The sequence below is a fragment of the Hyla sarda genome, unplaced genomic scaffold (assembly GCF_029499605.1).
Source record: "Hyla sarda isolate aHylSar1 unplaced genomic scaffold, aHylSar1.hap1 scaffold_2420, whole genome shotgun sequence".
NCBI classification, from domain to species: domain Eukaryota; kingdom Metazoa; phylum Chordata; class Amphibia; order Anura; family Hylidae; genus Hyla; species Hyla sarda.
In genome coordinates this window covers 240-18,230 of record NW_026609106.1, presented here as the reverse complement: position 1 = coordinate 18,230, position 17,991 = coordinate 240, and the positions used below count along the sequence as shown (strand labels likewise).

The following is a 17,991-nucleotide window of genomic DNA, read 5'->3' as shown; positions in this document are numbered from 1 at the left end:
GGTATTGCAAAGGCAAAGACAAATGCTTCCAGCCATCCATTGCACTAATGGATTGGTCATCAGCTGGCTGTCTATGTCCCGCATCAATATAGACCAAAGTACAGAGGGTTAGGCTATGCTATTGTGCACCTACCTGATGCATCAGAAGGTGCGAGGCCCTTGCTAAATTCTGTGCACAGACTTTGAGATCTATGCTTTAGACTGTATCTAAACCTGCTCCAACATGGACTGACATTCTGGCCTACTTTCAGCCGATGCGACTTGTCTGTCGCTGAACAGTCGCTTTTTATGTATTCAGCACCTATGTATAATGTTGTAAAAATGCTCTAGAAGCTAAAGTCGCAGAAATGTCACACATATTTGGCCTGCAACTTTCTGTGCGACAAATTCAGACAGGAAAAATCAGTATAAATCCTTAGAAAATTATCCCCCAGTGTCTCCATCTGCTGGCGGTATTGAATAAGCATTGCTGCACTGATGGGGTATGCATTAGACGAAAAAAAAGAAGAAAAAGAAGAATAATACGCCCAGAAAAGAGGCGAAAAGGAGAAAAACGTAAAGAAACGTGAAAAAAAAGTAAGAGGAAGAGAAGGGAAAAAAAGGTGGAAATGGGTTTAAAAGTGATTTCGGCGGAGAAATATATATATATATATATATATATATGCGCACACACACACATAGATATAAACGTATTCTCCGTTGAGATATTGCAGCCGCTGCTGTGTCCAGGCCCAGGAGCCTTAGCACTGTGCTGTGATGTCACTCAATACCACTGACATCACTAGGTGTAAACAACATCTCTCCTTTGCTGTGTATGTGACTATGGAGCTGTTTGGTGATGTCGTCTATTACGGCCTTCATAGAAGCAACAGGAGATTGTTGCATCCATCTTGAACCCTCAGAACTACAGTGCTATGATGTCACTCACTTCCACAGGCCTTGCAGAGTGTAAACAACAACAACCCAGCTTTGTTGTGTATGTAACCATAGGGATTTGTGATGTCACCTAGAACCTTCACAGCAGCGACAGCTTTATGAGGAGCATCAGCACTGCTCTGCCTGAGCAGAACCATCACCGCCATAGGTTGTCAAATAACCCGGATTTAACCCACACAGGTAAGTCCAATGGGGTGCAGGCATGTCCTCCATGCTTACAGCTTCCCGTGGGTGTTGGTTTGATACCGTTTGGGGACAGCCAAGGAGGCATCTGCAGGCAACAAAGGTAGGTGTGTGCTTGTGTGTGTGTTTCCTATGCAGATCCTAAGCCCAGTGTCACATGCAAGTAGGAGGAGTAAGAAGGGTTCCTGGCAAATCCGGGTTATGGATTGCATTTAAAAAGGCCCCGTGGGAGTGCAATGGGCCCCTGTCTTGCTGCTTAGCAATAATGGTATGGGTTTAGGTTCTGCTGTGTGTACTGGTGGTTGACTGCCCCCCAGCCCAGAGTGTGCATGGAAAATTGTCTGGCAGCCTCCCTGACAGCAAGCAGTGATAGTGCCCATGAAGGGGACCTTGTTGGGCCCGCCCCTTTCACGGTTATCGCTTCTCGGCCTTTTGGCTAAGATCAAGTGTAGTATCTGTTCTTATCAGTTTAATATCTGATACGTCCCCTATCTGGGGACCATATATTAAATGGATTTTTGAGAACGGGGGCCGATTTCGAAGCTTGCTTCCGTCGCCCTATGCATTGACCCGATATGGCAGTATCTTCGGGTACAGTGCACCACCCCCTTACAGGGTTAAAAAGAAAGATTCCTACTTTCATTGCTACCTGCTTGCTGGCTAGCCAGCTAGCCAGCCCTGTGGGCCTTGCTGCTGCTGCAGCCAAAAAACAAAAGGTGGTGCTGCTGCTGCTTCTGCTGCTTCTGCTTCTGCTTGTGTCTGGCCCCTGTTGGAGCGTCCAGGCACAGGACTTCTGCTGCTGCTGACTAAATGGCCTCCTTAATTGGATCATTTGAGTAGCCAGCACACCTGTGCAGGTAGGGCATGACATGATAGGCAGCTGCCTTGATAGCGGGTGGGTGCTGAATGTTCCTAATTGACAAAATAAGATTAATGCTTATGAAGAAATATAAAATCTCATCCCTTCCCCAATATCGCGCCACACCCCTACCCCTTAATTCCCTGGTTGAACGTGATGGACATATGTCTTTTTTCGACCGTACTAACTATGTAACTATGTAACATAACATGGGGGGGGGGGGGGGGGGGTCTCCTGGCTGTTCACACAGGTGTGTCATTGCTGTACATTGACCATGCATTGCTTCTGTGGTATTGCAAAGGCAAAGACAAATGCTTCCAGCCATCCATTGCACTAATGGATTGGTCATCAGCTGGCTGTCTATGTCCCGCATCAATATAGACCAAAGTACAGAGGGTTAGGCTATGCTATTGTGCACCTACCTGATGCATCAGAAGGTGCGAGGCCCTTGCTAAATTCTGTGCACAGACTTTGAGATCTATGCTTTAGACTGTATCTAAACCTGCTCCAACATGGACTGACATTCTGGCCTACTTTCAGCCGATGCGACTTGTCTGTCGCTGAACAGTCGCTTTTTATGTATTCAGCACCTATGTATAATGTTGTAAAAATGCTCTAGAAGCTAAAGTCGCAGAAATGTCACACATATTTGGCCTGCAACTTTCTGTGCGACAAATTCAGACAGGAAAAATCAGTATAAATCCTTAGAAAATTATCCCCCAGTGTCTCCATCTGCTGGCGGTATTGAATAAGCATTGCTGCACTGATGGGGTATGCATTAGACGAAAAAAAAGAAGAAAAAGAAGAATAATACGCCCAGAAAAGAGGCGAAAAGGAGAAAAACGTAAAAAAACGTGAAAAAAAAGTAAGAGGAAGAGAAGGGAAAAAAAGGTGGAAATGGGTTTAAAAGTGATTTCGGCGGAGAAATATATATATATATATATATATATATATATATATATATATATATATATGCGCACACACACACATAGATATAAACGTATTCTCCGTTGAGATATTGCAGCCGCTGCTGTGTCCAGGCCCAGGAGCCTTAGCACTGTGCTGTGATGTCACTCAATACCACTGACATCACTAGGTGTAAACAACATCTCTCCTTTGCTGTGTATGTGACTATGGAGCTGTTTGGTGATGTCGTCTATTACGGCCTTCATAGAAGCAACAGGAGATTGTTGCATCCATCTTGAACCCTCAGAACTACAGTGCTATGATGTCACTCACTTCCACAGGCCTTGCAGAGTGTAAACAACAACAACCCAGCTTTGTTGTGTATGTAACCAAAGGGATTTGTGATGTCACCTAGAACCTTCACAGCAGCGACAGCTTTATGAGGAGCATCAGCACTGCTCTGCCTGAGCAGAACCATCACCGCCATAGGTTGTCAAATAACCCGGATTTAACCCACACAGGTAAGTCCAATGGGGTGCAGGCATGTCCTCTATGCTTACAGCTTCCCGTGGGTGTTGGTTTGATACCGTTTGGGGACAGCCAAGGAGGCATCTGCAGGCAACAAAGGTAGGTGTGTGCTTGTGTGTGTGTTTCCTATGCAGATCCTAAGCCCAGTGTCACATGCAAGTAGGAGGAGTAAGAAGGGTTCCTGGCAAATCCGGGTTATGGATTGCATTTAAAAAGGCCCCGTGGGAGTGCAATGGGCCCCTGTCTTGCTGCTTAGCAATAATGGTATGGGTTTAGGTTCTGCTGTGTGTACTGGTGGTTGACTGCCCCCCAGCCCAGAGTGTGCATGGAAAATTGTCTGGCAGCCTCCCTGACAGCAAGCAGTGATAGTGCCCATGAAGGGGACCTTGTTGGGCCCGCCCCTTTCACGGTTATCGCTTCTCGGCCTTTTGGCTAAGATCAAGTGTAGTATCTGTTCTTATCAGTTTAATATCTGATACGTCCCCTATCTGGGGACCATATATTAAATGGATTTTTGAGAACGGGGGCCGATTTCGAAGCTTGCTTCCGTCGCCCTATGCATTGACCCGATATGGCAGTATCTTCGGGTACAGTGCACCACCCCCTTACAGGGTTAAAAAGAAAGATTCCTACTTTCATTGCTACCTGCTTGCTGGCTAGCCAGCTAGCCAGCCCTGTGGGCCTTGCTGCTGCTGCAGCCAAAAAACAAAAGGTGGTGCTGCTGCTGCTTCTGCTGCTTCTGCTTCTGCTTGTGTCTGGCCCCTGTTGGAGCGTCCAGGCACAGGACTTCTGCTGCTGCTGACTAAATGGCCTCCTTAATTGGATCATTTGAGTAGCCAGCACACCTGTGCAGGTAGGGCATGACATGATAGGCAGCTGCCTTGATAGCGGGTGGGTGCTGAATGTTCCTAATTGACAAAATAAGATTAATGCTTATGAAGAAATATAAAATCTCATCCCTTCCCCAATATCGCGCCACACCCCTACCCCTTAATTCCCTGGTTGAACGTGATGGACATATGTCTTTTTTCGACCGTACTAACTATGTAACTATGTAACATAACATGGGGGGGGGGGGGGGGGGGTCTCCTGGCTGTTCACACAGGTGTGTCATTGCTGTACATTGACCATGCATTGCTTCTGTGGTATTGCAAAGGCAAAGACAAATGCTTCCAGCCATCCATTGCACTAATGGATTGGTCATCAGCTGGCTGTCTATGTCCCGCATCAATATAGACCAAAGTACAGAGGGTTAGGCTATGCTATTGTGCACCTACCTGATGCATCAGAAGGTGCGAGGCCCTTGCTAAATTCTGTGCACAGACTTTGAGATCTATGCTTTAGACTGTATCTAAACCTGCTCCAACATGGACTGACATTCTGGCCTACTTTCAGCCGATGCGACTTGTCTGTCGCTGAACAGTCGCTTTTTATGTATTCAGCACCTATGTATAATGTTGTAAAAATGCTCTAGAAGCTAAAGTCGCAGAAATGTCACACATATTTGGCCTGCAACTTTCTGTGCGACAAATTCAGACAGGAAAAATCAGTATAAATCCTTAGAAAATTATCCCCCAGTGTCTCCATCTGCTGGCGGTATTGAATAAGCATTGCTGCACTGATGGGGTATGCATTAGACGAAAAAAAAGAAGAAAAAGAAGAATAATACGCCCAGAAAAGAGGCGAAAAGGAGAAAAACGTAAAAAAACGTGAAAAAAAAGTAAGAGGAAGAGAAGGGAAAAAAAGGTGGAAATGGGTTTAAAAGTGATTTCGGCGGAGAAATATATATATATATATATATATATATATATATATATATGCGCACACACACACATAGATATAAACGTATTCTCCGTTGAGATATTGCAGCCGCTGCTGTGTCCAGGCCCAGGAGCCTTAGCACTGTGCTGTGATGTCACTCAATACCACTGACATCACTAGGTGTAAACAACATCTCTCCTTTGCTGTGTATGTGACTATGGAGCTGTTTGGTGATGTCGTCTATTACGGCCTTCATAGAAGCAACAGGAGATTGTTGCATCCATCTTGAACCCTCAGAACTACAGTGCTATGATGTCACTCACTTCCACAGGCCTTGCAGAGTGTAAACAACAACAACCCAGCTTTGTTGTGTATGTAACCATAGGGATTTGTGATGTCACCTAGAACCTTCACAGCAGCGACAGCTTTATGAGGAGCATCAGCACTGCTCTGCCTGAGCAGAACCATCACCGCCATAGGTTGTCAAATAACCCGGATTTAACCCACACAGGTAAGTCCAATGGGGTGCAGGCATGTCCTCTATGCTTACAGCTTCCCGTGGGTGTTGGTTTGATACCGTTTGGGGACAGCCAAGGAGGCATCTGCAGGCAACAAAGGTAGGTGTGTGCTTGTGTGTGTGTTTCCTATGCAGATCCTAAGCCCAGTGTCACATGCAAGTAGGAGGAGTAAGAAGGGTTCCTGGCAAATCCGGGTTATGGATTGCATTTAAAAAGGCCCCGTGGGAGTGCAATGGGCCCCTGTCTTGCTGCTTAGCAATAATGGTATGGGTTTAGGTTCTGCTGTGTGTACTGGTGGTTGACTGCCCCCCAGCCCAGAGTGTGCATGGAAAATTGTCTGGCAGCCTCCCTGACAGCAAGCAGTGATAGTGCCCATGAAGGGGACCTTGTTGGGCCCGCCCCTTTCACGGTTATCGCTTCTCGGCCTTTTGGCTAAGATCAAGTGTAGTATCTGTTCTTATCAGTTTAATATCTGATACGTCCCCTATCTGGGGACCATATATTAAATGGATTTTTGAGAACGGGGGCCGATTTCGAAGCTTGCTTCCGTCGCCCTATGCATTGACCCGATATGGCAGTATCTTCGGGTACAGTGCACCACCCCCTTACAGGGTTAAAAAGAAAGATTCCTACTTTCATTGCTACCTGCTTGCTGGCTAGCCAGCTAGCCAGCCCTGTGGGCCTTGCTGCTGCTGCAGCCAAAAAACAAAAGGTGGTGCTGCTGCTGCTTCTGCTGCTTCTGCTTCTGCTTGTGTCTGGCCCCTGTTGGAGCGTCCAGGCACAGGACTTCTGCTGCTGCTGACTAAATGGCCTCCTTAATTGGATCATTTGAGTAGCCAGCACACCTGTGCAGGTAGGGCATGACATGATAGGCAGCTGCCTTGATAGCGGGTGGGTGCTGAATGTTCCTAATTGACAAAATAAGATTAATGCTTATGAAGAAATATAAAATCTCATCCCTTCCCCAATATCGCGCCACACCCCTACCCCTTAATTCCCTGGTTGAACGTGATGGACATATGTCTTTTTTCGACCGTACTAACTATGTAACTATGTAACATAACATGGGGGGGGGGGGGGGGGGGTGTCTCCTGGCTGTTCACACAGGTGTGTCATTGCTGTACATTGACCATGCATTGCTTCTGTGGTATTGCAAAGGCAAAGACAAATGCTTCCAGCCATCCATTGCACTAATGGATTGGTCATCAGCTGGCTGTCTATGTCCCGCATCAATATAGACCAAAGTACAGAGGGTTAGGCTATGCTATTGTGCACCTACCTGATGCATCAGAAGGTGCGAGGCCCTTGCTAAATTCTGTGCACAGACTTTGAGATCTATGCTTTAGACTGTATCTAAACCTGCTCCAACATGGACTGACATTCTGGCCTACTTTCAGCCGATGCGACTTGTCTGTCGCTGAACAGTCGCTTTTTATGTATTCAGCACCTATGTATAATGTTGTAAAAATGCTCTAGAAGCTAAAGTCGCAGAAATGTCACACATATTTGGCCTGCAACTTTCTGTGCGACAAATTCAGACAGGAAAAATCAGTATAAATCCTTAGAAAATTATCCCCCAGTGTCTCCATCTGCTGGCGGTATTGAATAAGCATTGCTGCACTGATGGGGTATGCATTAGACGAAAAAAAAGAAGAAAAAGAAGAATAATACGCCCAGAAAAGAGGCGAAAAGGAGAAAAACGTAAAAAAACGTGAAAAAAAAGTAAGAGGAAGAGAAGGGAAAAAAAGGTGGAAATGGGTTTAAAAGTGATTTCGGCGGAGAAATATATATATATATATATATATATATATATATATATATATATATGCGCACACACACACATAGATATAAACGTATTCTCCGTTGAGATATTGCAGCCGCTGCTGTGTCCAGGCCCAGGAGCCTTAGCACTGTGCTGTGATGTCACTCAATACCACTGACATCACTAGGTGTAAACAACATCTCTCCTTTGCTGTGTATGTGACTATGGAGCTGTTTGGTGATGTCGTCTATTACGGCCTTCATAGAAGCAACAGGAGATTGTTGCATCCATCTTGAACCCTCAGAACTACAGTGCTATGATGTCACTCACTTCCACAGGCCTTGCAGAGTGTAAACAACAACAACCCAGCTTTGTTGTGTATGTAACCATAGGGATTTGTGATGTCACCTAGAACCTTCACAGCAGCGACAGCTTTATGAGGAGCATCAGCACTGCTCTGCCTGAGCAGAACCATCACCGCCATAGGTTGTCAAATAACCCGGATTTAACCCACACAGGTAAGTCCAATGGGGTGCAGGCATGTCCTCTATGCTTACAGCTTCCCGTGGGTGTTGGTTTGATACCGTTTGGGGACAGCCAAGGAGGCATCTGCAGGCAACAAAGGTAGGTGTGTGCTTGTGTGTGTGTTTCCTATGCAGATCCTAAGCCCAGTGTCACATGCAAGTAGGAGGAGTAAGAAGGGTTCCTGGCAAATCCGGGTTATGGATTGCATTTAAAAAGGCCCCGTGGGAGTGCAATGGGCCCCTGTCTTGCTGCTTAGCAATAATGGTATGGGTTTAGGTCCTGCTGTGTGTACTGGTGGTTGACTGCCCCCCAGCCCAGAGTGTGCATGGAAAATTGTCTGGCAGCCTCCCTGACAGCAAGCAGTGATAGTGCCCATGAAGGGGACCTTGTTGGGCCCGCCCCTTTCACGGTTATCGCTTCTCGGCCTTTTGGCTAAGATCAAGTGTAGTATCTGTTCTTATCAGTTTAATATCTGATACGTCCCCTATCTGGGGACCATATATTAAATGGATTTTTGAGAACGGGGGCCGATTTCGAAGCTTGCTTCCGTCGCCCTATGCATTGACCCGATATGGCAGTATCTTCGGGTACAGTGCACCACCCCCTTACAGGGTTAAAAAGAAAGATTCCTACTTTCATTGCTACCTGCTTGCTGGCTAGCCAGCTAGCCAGCCCTGTGGGCCTTGCTGCTGCTGCAGCCAAAAAACAAAAGGTGGTGCTGCTGCTGCTTCTGCTGCTTCTGCTTCTGCTTGTGTCTGGCCCCTGTTGGAGCGTCCAGGCACAGGACTTCTGCTGCTGCTGACTAAATGGCCTCCTTAATTGGATCATTTGAGTAGCCAGCACACCTGTGCAGGTAGGGCATGACATGATAGGCAGCTGCCTTGATAGCGGGTGGGTGCTGAATGTTCCTAATTGACAAAATAAGATTAATGCTTATGAAGAAATATAAAATCTCATCCCTTCCCCAATATCGCGCCACACCCCTACCCCTTAATTCCCTGGTTGAACGTGATGGACATATGTCTTTTTTCGACCGTACTAACTATGTAACTATGTAACATAACATGGGGGGGGGGGGGGTCTCCTGGCTGTTCACACAGGTGTGTCATTGCTGTACATTGACCATGCATTGCTTCTGTGGTATTGCAAAGGCAAAGACAAATGCTTCCAGCCATCCATTGCACTAATGGATTGGTCATCAGCTGGCTGTCTATGTCCCGCATCAATATAGACCAAAGTACAGAGGGTTAGGCTATGCTATTGTGCACCTACCTGATGCATCAGAAGGTGCGAGGCCCTTGCTAAATTCTGTGCACAGACTTTGAGATCTATGCTTTAGACTGTATCTAAACCTGCTCCAACATGGACTGACATTCTGGCCTACTTTCAGCCGATGCGACTTGTCTGTCGCTGAACAGTCGCTTTTTATGTATTCAGCACCTATGTATAATGTTGTAAAAATGCTCTAGAAGCTAAAGTCGCAGAAATGTCACACATATTTGGCCTGCAACTTTCTGTGCGACAAATTCAGACAGGAAAAATCTGTATAAATCCTTAGAAAATTATCCCCCAGTGTCTCCATCTGCTGGCGGTATTGAATAAGCATTGCTGCACTGATGGGGTATGCATTAGACGAAAAAAAAGAAGAAAAAGAAGAATAATACGCCCAGAAAAGAGGCGAAAAGGAGAAAAACGTAAAAAAACTTGAAAAAAAAGTAAGAGGAAGAGAAGGGAAAAAAAGGTGGAAATGGGTTTAAAAGTGATTTCGGCGGAGAAATATATATATATATATATATATATATATATATATATATATATATATGCGCACACACACACATAGATATAAACGTATTCTCCGTTGAGATATTGCAGCCGCTGCTGTGTCCAGGCCCAGGAGCCTTAGCACTGTGCTGTGATGTCACTCAATACCACTGACATCACTAGGTGTAAACAACATCTCTCCTTTGCTGTGTATGTGACTATGGAGCTGTTTGGTGATGTCGTCTATTACGGCCTTCATAGAAGCAACAGGAGATTGTTGCATCCATCTTGAACCCTCAGAACTACAGTGCTATGATGTCACTCACTTCCACAGGCCTTGCAGAGTGTAAACAACAACAACCCAGCTTTGTTGTGTATGTAACCATAGGGATTTGTGATGTCACCTAGAACCTTCACAGCAGCGACAGCTTTATGAGGAGCATCAGCACTGCTCTGCCTGAGCAGAACCATCACCGCCATAGGTTGTCAAATAACCCGGATTTAACCCACACAGGTAAGTCCAATGGGGTGCAGGCATGTCCTCTATGCTTACAGCTTCCCGTGGGTGTTGGTTTGATACCGTTTGGGGACAGCCAAGGAGGCATCTGCAGGCAACAAAGGTAGGTGTGTGCTTGTGTGTGTGTTTCCTATGCAGATCCTAAGCCCAGTGTCACATGCAAGTAGGAGGAGTAAGAAGGGTTCCTGGCAAATCCGGGTTATGGATTGCATTTAAAAAGGCCCCGTGGGAGTGCAATGGGCCCCTGTCTTGCTGCTTAGCAATAATGGTATGGGTTTAGGTTCTGCTGTGTGTACTGGTGGTTGACTGCCCCCCAGCCCAGAGTGTGCATGGAAAATTGTCTGGCAGCCTCCCTGACAGCAAGCAGTGATAGTGCCCATGAAGGGGACCTTGTTGGGCCCGCCCCTTTCACGGTTATCGCTTCTCGGCCTTTTGGCTAAGATCAAGTGTAGTATCTGTTCTTATCAGTTTAATATCTGATACGTCCCCTATCTGGGGACCATATATTAAATGGATTTTTGAGAACGGGGGCCGATTTCGAAGCTTGCTTCCGTCGCCCTATGCATTGACCCGATATGGCAGTATCTTCGGGTACAGTGCACCACCCCCTTACAGGGTTAAAAAGAAAGATTCCTACTTTCATTGCTACCTGCTTGCTGGCTAGCCAGCTAGCCAGCCCTGTGGGCCTTGCTGCTGCTGCAGCCAAAAAACAAAAGGTGGTGCTGCTGCTGCTTCTGCTGCTTCTGCTTCTGCTTGTGTCTGGCCCCTGTTGGAGCGTCCAGGCACAGGACTTCTGCTGCTGCTGACTAAATGGCCTCCTTAATTGGATCATTTGAGTAGCCAGCACACCTGTGCAGGTAGGGCATGACATGATAGGCAGCTGCCTTGATAGCGGGTGGGTGCTGAATGTTCCTAATTGACAAAATAAGATTAATGCTTATGAAGAAATATAAAATCTCATCCCTTCCCCAATATCGCGCCACACCCCTACCCCTTAATTCCCTGGTTGAACGTGATGGACATATGTCTTTTTTCGACCGTACTAACTATGTAACTATGTAACATAACATGGGGGGGGGGGGGGGGGGGGGGGTCTCCTGGCTGTTCACACAGGTGTGTCATTGCTGTACATTGACCATGCATTGCTTCTGTGGTATTGCAAAGGCAAAGACAAATGCTTCCAGCCATCCATTGCACTAATGGATTGGTCATCAGCTGGCTGTCTATGTCCCGCATCAATATAGACCAAAGTACAGAGGGTTAGGCTATGCTATTGTGCACCTACCTGATGCATCAGAAGGTGCGAGGCCCTTGCTAAATTCTGTGCACAGACTTTGAGATCTATGCTTTAGACTGTATCTAAACCTGCTCCAACATGGACTGACATTCTGGCCTACTTTCAGCCGATGCGACTTGTCTGTCGCTGAACAGTCGCTTTTTATGTATTCAGCACCTATGTATAATGTTGTAAAAATGCTCTAGAAGCTAAAGTCGCAGAAATGTCACACATATTTGGCCTGCAACTTTCTGTGCGACAAATTCAGACAGGAAAAATCAGTATAAATCCTTAGAAAATTATCCCCCAGTGTCTCCATCTGCTGGCGGTATTGAATAAGCATTGCTGCACTGATGGGGTATGCATTAGACGAAAAAAAAGAAGAAAAAGAAGAATAATACGCCCAGAAAAGAGGCGAAAAGGAGAAAAACGAAAAAAAACGTGAAAAAAAAGTAAGAGGAAGAGAAGGGAAAAAAAGGTGGAAATGGGTTTAAAAGTGATTTCGGCGGAGAAATATATATATATATATATATATATATATATATATATATATATATATATATGCGCACACACACACATAGATATAAACGTATTCTCCGTTGAGATATTGCAGCCGCTGCTGTGTCCAGGCCCAGGAGCCTTAGCACTGTGCTGTGATGTCACTCAATACCACTGACATCACTAGGTGTAAACAACATCTCTCCTTTGCTGTGTATGTGACTATGGAGCTGTTTGGTGATGTCGTCTATTACGGCCTTCATAGAAGCAACAGGAGATTGTTGCATCCATCTTGAACCCTCAGAACTACAGTGCTATGATGTCACTCACTTCCACAGGCCTTGCAGAGTGTAAACAACAACAACCCAGCTTTGTTGTGTATGTAACCATAGGGATTTGTGATGTCACCTAGAACCTTCACAGCAGCGACAGCTTTATGAGGAGCATCAGCACTGCTCTGCCTGAGCAGAACCATCACCGCCATAGGTTGTCAAATAACCCGGATTTAACCCACACAGGTAAGTCCAATGGGGTGCAGGCATGTCCTCTATGCTTACAGCTTCCCGTGGGTGTTGGTTTGATACCGTTTGGGGACAGCCAAGGAGGCATCTGCAGGCAACAAAGGTAGGTGTGTGCTTGTGTGTGTGTTTCCTATGCAGATCCTAAGCCCAGTGTCACATGCAAGTAGGAGGAGTAAGAAGGGTTCCTGGCAAATCCGGGTTATGGATTGCATTTAAAAAGGCCCCGTGGGAGTGCAATGGGCCCCTGTCTTGCTGCTTAGCAATAATGGTATGGGTTTAGGTTCTGCTGTGTGTACTGGTGGTTGACTGCCCCCCAGCCCAGAGTGTGCATGGAAAATTGTCTGGCAGCCTCCCTGACAGCAAGCAGTGATAGTGCCCATGAAGGGGACCTTGTTGGGCCCGCCCCTTTCACGGTTATCGCTTCTCGGCCTTTTGGCTAAGATCAAGTGTAGTATCTGTTCTTATCAGTTTAATATCTGATACGTCCCCTATCTGGGGACCATATATTAAATGGATTTTTGAGAACGGGGGCCGATTTCGAAGCTTGCTTCCGTCGCCCTATGCATTGACCCGATATGGCAGTATCTTCGGGTACAGTGCACCACCCCCTTACAGGGTTAAAAAGAAAGATTCCTACTTTCATTGCTACCTGCTTGCTGGCTAGCCAGCTAGCCAGCCCTGTGGGCCTTGCTGCTGCTGCAGCCAAAAAACAAAAGGTGGTGCTGCTGCTGCTTCTGCTGCTTCTGCTTCTGCTTGTGTCTGGCCCCTGTTGGAGCGTCCAGGCACAGGACTTCTGCTGCTGCTGACTAAATGGCCTCCTTAATTGGATCATTTGAGTAGCCAGCACACCTGTGCAGGTAGGGCATGACATGATAGGCAGCTGCCTTGATAGCGGGTGGGTGCTGAATGTTCCTAATTGACAAAATAAGATTAATGCTTATGAAGAAATATAAAATCTCATCCCTTCCCCAATATCGCGCCACACCCCTACCCCTTAATTCCCTGGTTGAACGTGATGGACATATGTCTTTTTTCGACCGTACTAACTATGTAACTATGTAACATAACATGGGGGGGGGGGGGGGGGGGGTCTCCTGGCTGTTCACACAGGTGTGTCATTGCTGTACATTGACCATGCATTGCTTCTGTGGTATTGCAAAGGCAAAGACAAATGCTTCCAGCCATCCATTGCACTAATGGATTGGTCATCAGCTGGCTGCCTATGTCCCGCATCAATATAGACCAAAGTACAGAGGGTTAGGCTATGCTATTGTGCACCTACCTGATGCATCAGAAGGTGCGAGGCCCTTGCTAAATTCTGTGCACAGACTTTGAGATCTATGCTTTAGACTGTATCTAAACCTGCTCCAACATGGACTGACATTCTGGCCTACTTTCAGCCGATGCGACTTGTCTGTCGCTGAACAGTCGCTTTTTATGTATTCAGCACCTATGTATAATGTTGTAAAAATGCTCTAGAAGCTAAAGTCGCAGAAATGTCACACATATTTGGCCTGCAACTTTCTGTGCGACAAATTCAGACAGGAAAAATCAGTATAAATCCTTAGAAAATTATCCCCCAGTGTCTCCATCTGCTGGCGGTATTGAATAAGCATTGCTGCACTGATGGGGTATGCATTAGACGAAAAAAAAGAAGAAAAAGAAGAATAATACGCCCAGAAAAGAGGCGAAAAGGAGAAAAACGTAAAAAAACGTGAAAAAAAAGTAAGAGGAAGAGAAGGGAAAAAAAGGTGGAAATGGGTTTAAAAGTGATTTCGGCGGAGAAATATATATATATATATATATATATATATATATATATATATATGCGCACACACACACATAGATATAAACGTATTCTCCGTTGAGATATTGCAGCCGCTGCTGTGTCCAGGCCCAGGAGCCTTAGCACTGTGCTGTGATGTCACTCAATACCACTGACATCACTAGGTGTAAACAACATCTCTCCTTTGCTGTGTATGTGACTATGGAGCTGTTTGGTGATGTCGTCTATTACGGCCTTCATAGAAGCAACAGGAGATTGTTGCATCCATCTTGAACCCTCAGAACTACAGTGCTATGATGTCACTCACTTCCACAGGCCTTGCAGAGTGTAAACAACAACAACCCAGCTTTGTTGTGTATGTAACCATAGGGATTTGTGATGTCACCTAGAACCTTCACAGCAGCGACAGCTTTATGAGGAGCATCAGCACTGCTCTGCCTGAGCAGAACCATCACCGCCATAGGTTGTCAAATAACCCGGATTTAACCCACACAGGTAAGTCCAATGGGGTGCAGGCATGTCCTCTATGCTTACAGCTTCCCGTGGGTGTTGGTTTGATACCGTTTGGGGACAGCCAAGGAGGCATCTGCAGGCAACAAAGGTAGGTGTGTGCTTGTGTGTGTGTTTCCTATGCAGATCCTAAGCCCAGTGTCACATGCAAGTAGGAAGAGTAAGAAGGGTTCCTGGCAAATCCGGGTTATGGATTGCATTTAAAAAGGCCCCGTGGGAGTGCAATGGGCCCCTGTCTTGCTGCTTAGCAATAATGGTATGGGTTTAGGTTCTGCTGTGTGTACTGGTGGTTGACTGCCCCCCAGCCCAGAGTGTGCATGGAAAATTGTCTGGCAGCCTCCCTGACAGCAAGCAGTGATAGTGCCCATGAAGGGGACCTTGTTGGGCCCGCCCCTTTCACGGTTATCGCTTCTCGGCCTTTTGGCTAAGATCAAGTGTAGTATCTGTTCTTATCAGTTTAATATCTGATACGTCCCCTATCTGGGGACCATATATTAAATGGATTTTTGAGAACGGGGGCCGATTTCGAAGCTTGCTTCCGTCGCCCTATGCATTGACCCGATATGGCAGTATCTTCGGGTACAGTGCACCACCCCCTTACAGGGTTAAAAAGAAAGATTCCTACTTTCATTGCTACCTGCTTGCTGGCTAGCCAGCTAGCCAGCCCTGTGGGCCTTGCTGCTGCTGCAGCCAAAAAACAAAAGGTGGTGCTGCTGCTGCTTCTGCTGCTTCTGCTTCTGCTTGTGTCTGGCCCCTGTTGGAGCGTCCAGGCACAGGACTTCTGCTGCTGCTGACTAAATGGCCTCCTTAATTGGATCATTTGAGTAGCCAGCACACCTGTGCAGGTAGGGCATGACATGATAGGCAGCTGCCTTGATAGCGGGTGGGTGCTGAATGTTCCTAATTGACAAAATAAGATTAATGCTTATGAAGAAATATAAAATCTCATCCCTTCCCCAATATCGCGCCACACCCCTACCCCTTAATTCCCTGGTTGAACGTGATGGACATATGTCTTTTTTCGACCGTACTAACTATGTAACTATGTAACATAACATGGGGGGGGGGGGGTCTCCTGGCTGTTCACACAGGTGTGTCATTGCTGTACATTGACCATGCATTGCTTCTGTGGTATTGCAAAGGCAAAGACAAATGCTTCCAGCCATCCATTGCACTAATGGATTGGTCATCAGCTGGCTGTCTATGTCCCGCATCAATATAGACCAAAGTACAGAGGGTTAGGCTATGCTATTGTGCACCTACCTGATGCATCAGAAGGTGCGAGGCCCTTGCTAAATTCTGTGCACAGACTTTGAGATCTATGCTTTAGACTGTATCTAAACCTGCTCCAACATGGACTGACATTCTGGCCTACTTTCAGCCGATGCGACTTGTCTGTCGCTGAACAGTCGCTTTTTATGTATTCAGCACCTATGTATAATGTTGTAAAAATGCTCTAGAAGCTAAAGTCGCAGAAATGTCACACATATTTGGCCTGCAACTTTCTGTGCGACAAATTCAGACAGGAAAAATCAGTATAAATCCTTAGAAAATTATCCCCCAGTGTCTCCATCTGCTGGCGGTATTGAATAAGCATTGCTGCACTGATGGGGTATGCATTAGACGAAAAAAAAGAAGAAAAAGAAGAATAATACGCCCAGAAAAGAGGCGAAAAGGAGAAAAACGTAAAAAAACGTGAAAAAAAAGTAAGAGGAAGAGAAGGGAAAAAAAGGTGGAAATGGGTTTAAAAGTGATTTCGGCGGAGAAATATATATATATATATATATATATATATATATATATATATATATATGCGCACACACACACATAGATATAAACGTATTCTCCGTTGAGATATTGCAGCCGCTGCTGTGTCCAGGCCCAGGAGCCTTAGCACTGTGCTGTGATGTCACTCAATACCACTGACATCACTAGGTGTAAACAACATCTCTCCTTTGCTGTGTATGTGACTATGGAGCTGTTTGGTGATGTCGTCTATTACGGCCTTCATAGAAGCAACAGGAGATTGTTGCATCCATCTTGAACCCTCAGAACTACAGTGCTATGATGTCACTCACTTCCACAGGCCTTGCAGAGTGTAAACAACAACAACCCAGCTTTGTTGTGTATGTAACCATAGGGATTTGTGATGTCACCTAGAACCTTCACAGCAGCGACAGCTTTATGAGGAGCATCAGCACTGCTCTGCCTGAGCAGAACCATCACCGCCATAGGTTGTCAAATAACCCGGATTTAACCCACACAGGTAAGTCCAATGGGGTGCAGGCATGTCCTCTATGCTTACAGCTTCCCGTGGGTGTTGGTTTGATACCGTTTGGGGACAGCCAAGGAGGCATCTGCAGGCAACAAAGGTAGGTGTGTGCTTGTGTGTGTGTTTCCTATGCAGATCCTAAGCCCAGTGTCACATGCAAGTAGGAGGAGTAAGAAGGGTTCCTGGCAAATCCGGGTTATGGATTGCATTTAAAAAGGCCCCGTGGGAGTGCAATGGGCCCCTGTCTTGCTGCTTAGCAATAATGGTATGGGTTTAGGTTCTGCTGTGTGTACTGGTGGTTGACTGCCCCCCAGCCCAGAGTGTGCATGGAAAATTGTCTGGCAGCCTCCCTGACAGCAAGCAGTGATAGTGCCCATGAAGGGGACCTTGTTGGGCCCGCCCCTTTCACGGTTATCGCTTCTCGGCCTTTTGGCTAAGATCAAGTGTAGTATCTGTTCTTATCAGTTTAATATCTGATACGTCCCCTATCTGGGGACCATATATTAAATGGATTTTTGAGAACGGGGGCCGATTTCGAAGCTTGCTTCCGTCGCCCTATGCATTGACCCGATATGGCAGTATCTTCGGGTACAGTGCACCACCCCCTTACAGGGTTAAAAAGAAAGATTCCTACTTTCATTGCTACCTGCTTGCTGGCTAGCCAGCTAGCCAGCCCTGTGGGCCTTGCTGCTGCTGCAGCCAAAAAACAAAAGGTGGTGCTGCTGCTGCTTCTGCTGCTTCTGCTTCTGCTTGTGTCTGGCCCCTGTTGGAGCGTCCAGGCACAGGACTTCTGCTGCTGCTGACTAAATGGCCTCCTTAATTGGATCATTTGAGTAGCCAGCACACCTGTGCAGGTAGGGCATGACATGATA

At 46.3% G+C, this 17,991-nt stretch overlaps 8 non-coding genes across 8 annotated transcripts; all 8 read left to right on the top strand.

Annotated features, from left to right (window-relative positions):
• The first annotated feature begins 1,535 nt into the window (after positions 1–1,535).
• LOC130323035 (U2 spliceosomal RNA) lies at positions 1,536–1,726 on the top strand. Its single transcript, XR_008868421.1, has one exon. It is a non-coding gene; the product is annotated as a U2 spliceosomal RNA (small nuclear RNA).
• Positions 1,727–3,824: 2,098 nt separating this feature from the next.
• LOC130323034 (U2 spliceosomal RNA) lies at positions 3,825–4,015 on the top strand. Its single transcript, XR_008868420.1, has one exon. It is a non-coding gene; the product is annotated as a U2 spliceosomal RNA (small nuclear RNA).
• Positions 4,016–6,103: 2,088 nt separating this feature from the next.
• On the top strand, positions 6,104–6,294 carry LOC130323033 (U2 spliceosomal RNA). Its single transcript, XR_008868419.1, has one exon. It is a non-coding gene; the product is annotated as a U2 spliceosomal RNA (small nuclear RNA).
• A 2,096-nt stretch (positions 6,295–8,390) lies between these two features.
• LOC130323051 (U2 spliceosomal RNA) lies at positions 8,391–8,581 on the top strand. The gene has a single exon (XR_008868435.1). It is a non-coding gene; the product is annotated as a U2 spliceosomal RNA (small nuclear RNA).
• A 2,091-nt stretch (positions 8,582–10,672) lies between these two features.
• Positions 10,673–10,863, top strand: LOC130323050 (U2 spliceosomal RNA). Its single transcript, XR_008868434.1, has one exon. It is a non-coding gene; the product is annotated as a U2 spliceosomal RNA (small nuclear RNA).
• A 2,104-nt stretch (positions 10,864–12,967) lies between these two features.
• On the top strand, positions 12,968–13,158 carry LOC130323048 (U2 spliceosomal RNA). Its single transcript, XR_008868433.1, has one exon. It is a non-coding gene; the product is annotated as a U2 spliceosomal RNA (small nuclear RNA).
• Positions 13,159–15,251: 2,093 nt separating this feature from the next.
• Positions 15,252–15,442, top strand: LOC130323044 (U2 spliceosomal RNA). Its single transcript, XR_008868429.1, has one exon. It is a non-coding gene; the product is annotated as a U2 spliceosomal RNA (small nuclear RNA).
• Positions 15,443–17,532: 2,090 nt separating this feature from the next.
• On the top strand, positions 17,533–17,723 carry LOC130323032 (U2 spliceosomal RNA). Its single transcript, XR_008868418.1, has one exon. It is a non-coding gene; the product is annotated as a U2 spliceosomal RNA (small nuclear RNA).
• Positions 17,724–17,991: the final 268 nt, after the last annotated feature.